This window comes from Rhipicephalus sanguineus, chromosome 7 (assembly GCF_013339695.2).
Source record: "Rhipicephalus sanguineus isolate Rsan-2018 chromosome 7, BIME_Rsan_1.4, whole genome shotgun sequence".
Lineage (NCBI taxonomy): Eukaryota > Metazoa > Arthropoda > Arachnida > Ixodida > Ixodidae > Rhipicephalus > Rhipicephalus sanguineus.
Genome location: NC_051182.1, coordinates 100,854,263 through 100,857,306, shown reverse-complemented (window position 1 = coordinate 100,857,306; position 3,044 = coordinate 100,854,263).

Below are 3,044 nucleotides of genomic sequence, written 5' to 3'. Positions count from 1 at the left end.
GGGAACTCGGTCACGGGCCGAAGGTTGGCTGGATCGGGGAGAATTCCGTCCTTGGACACGACGCAGCCGAGGATTGTCAGCTGCCGTGCTGCAAATCGGCACTTCTTTAGATTCAGTTGCAGACCGGCGTCACTCAAACGCGTCAAAACATGCCGTAGGCGTTGAAGATGCGTGGAGAAGTCCGGAGCAAACGCACGACGTCATCGAGGTAGCACAAACACGTGTGCCATTTCAGGTAGCGCAGAACGGTATCCATCATGCGCTCAAATGTGGCGGGCGCAGTGCACAGCCCAAACGGCATGACGATGAATTCGTACAGCCGTCGGGCGTGACAAAGGCGGTCTTCGGTTGAGTGTCATCAGCCATAGATACTTGCCAGTACCCTGAGCGCAAGTCGAGAGATGAAAAAAATTCGGCGCATTGCAGGCTGTCAATCGTGTCGTCTATTCTCGGCAGTGGATACACGTCCTTACGAGTGATCTTGTTGAGTCGCCTGTAGTCCACACAGAACCGTCCTCCTTCGCAACAAGGACGACAGGAGACGCCCAGGGGCTGTTAGAGGGTCGAATGACATCGCGTCGAAGCATGTCGTCGACTTGCTCGGTGGTTACACAGCGTTCTGTCGGAGATACGCGATATGGACGTTGCCGCAGTGGCAGGTGGTCGCCAGTGTCGATGCCATGCGTAACGGCCGACGTGCGGCCGAGAGAAGTTTGAGCGACATTGAAAGAAGGGCGAAATTCTTCAACAGGTCTAGAAGCTGGGAACGCTGGACCTGCGTAAGGTTTTCAGCTATGGAGGAACCAAATACGTCAGCGGGTGATGAGCCAGACGTCGAAACAGCACTGAGCGTACTGGAACTGCGGCCGTGCGAGCCATCGGGTTCGTCCATAACTTGTGCGTCTTCGAGGGGTTCGACGCTGCCGAGACATTCCCCTCGCACCAACGTAACACTGTACGGGGAGGGATTGATTACAAAAACAGACGTGCTGCCCTGAGTGACTTGAACGGTCGCGAAGGGCACCAGCAAGTCTTTCCTCGTGCAAAAACGGTCATATGGCGAGAGGAGTGCAACGGTGTCAGATAGACTGGCGCAGTAGACTGACACCGCCGTTGACGAGTTTGCAGGCACTTTGATGTCGTCTTTGACAAGTACCTTGCTCGCAGCCGATGGACTGTCTGCCGGCGTCAAATGAGAGAATGGTGAGAGCTCTATTTCGGCAGGTGCGCAATGAATTACGGCGTCGTGGCGGGAGAGAAAATCCCAACCGAGGATTACGTCGTGAGAGCATGCAGGAATTATGATCAATTCGACGGCGTACATAGCGTCCTTAATCATGACGCGGGCTGTGCACACCACTGTAGGGTGAATACTTTGGGCGCTGGCTGTACGGAGGGAGAGCCCGGAAAGTGGCGTCGTCACTTTTCGCAGTATTCGGCTAAGCTTTGCGTCTATAACGGATACGGCGGCTCCAGTGTCGATAAGGGCAGATGCACGAACACCATCCACAAACACATATATCACGTTCGATGGGCTTCGCTGAGAGCTTTCGCAGTTCGATAGGGTCGCAGCCCTTGCCTCGTGGACAGCGACGACTAGTTTTCCTGGCCACGTGGGACCAGACGTGGCCGCATCCGGGACAGTGAGCGGCGTCGTGGTGACGGTGAATGGCGGGTAGAGGGGGCTGGGGAGGCGGCGGTGACATAGGCGGCGGTGAATCGCAATACGGATGGCTTGACTGGCTTGGGATGGTTGAGGCGACTGGAGGCGACTGCACGCGATTGCAATAGCGGGCGACGTGACCGGCGCACCCGCACGCAAAGCAGATGGGGCGGTTGTCGGAAATGCGCCATCGGTTCACCGGGGTAGGTCCCATCCACGGCCCAAGACGCGGTGGACGGGCGGCGGCTGATAAGACTGCATGGTGGGCTGCAGTCGTGGCCTAGGAATGACGTCGGCGTACGCAGCCGGCACACTCGCCTCGAAGGCGTGTGGTTTGGCGACGACTTCGGTGTAAGTATGTGGGACAGACACAGGGATCGCTTGGGGTGGCCTGGCTACAAATTGCGCGTAACTGAACGGCGCAGGCGCCGGAGGCGGCTGGTGGTTCCGGCATGAACTCTGCGATTTCCTGTTAAATAGCGCGGCGTAAAGGAGGCAGCAGTGTGGTCGACGGCTGTTCAACATGTTGAGACTGAGGGAAGGCCAGGGGAGAAAACTGGCGGGCGATTTCCTCGCGCAAAAATGACTTGATCTCGGCGAGCAAGGCCGAGTGATCAGAAATGGCCGACAAGCCAGCGAGATCGGCGTCACGTGATGGAGGTCGACGGGTCAGCAACCGCTGCCGGCGCAGCTCCTCGTAACTTTGGCAGAGCGTGATCACCTCTGTCACAGTACGAAGGTTCTTGGCAAGCAGCATGGTGAAGGCATCGTCGTCGATGCCTTTTAGAACGTTGCGGATCTTGTCAGACTCAGACATGGTTTCGTCGGCCTTCCTGCACAAGTCGAGGGCGTCTTCGATGTAGCCCGTAAAAGACTCACCGGTCTGCTGAGCGCGTTCAGGTAAACGCTGTTCGGCTTGCAGTTTACGAACGGCGGGGCGGCCAAACACGTTTTTGTTGAATCAACGTGTTTGGCTGTGATTGAATCAGACCACGTGAGGAAATCGGTTGCGTGGTTATTGTACCAGAGGCTTGCCACACCCGCGAGGTAGAAAACCGGGTTGCTCAGTTTTCCGGCCTCGTCCCATTTGTTGGGTACGCTCACGCGCTCGTATATCGCGAGCCAGTCCTCTACGTCAGTGCCATCCGTGCCGGTGAAGACAGGAGGGTCACGGATGCGGGGGACACCAGGGCATGGTGCCGGTACAGGGGGAAGCGTTTGCTGGGCGGGATCTTGAGGCATGGTAGAGGGCACGGTACGGGATCGAAGCGCCAGGGGCATCGAACGGAGACTGAAGTTGGTTGGACGGCGCAGCATTCTCCACCAAATTATAAAGGCCTTTATTGACGGCACTAGTCGACGAAGCACAACGGCGACAGTC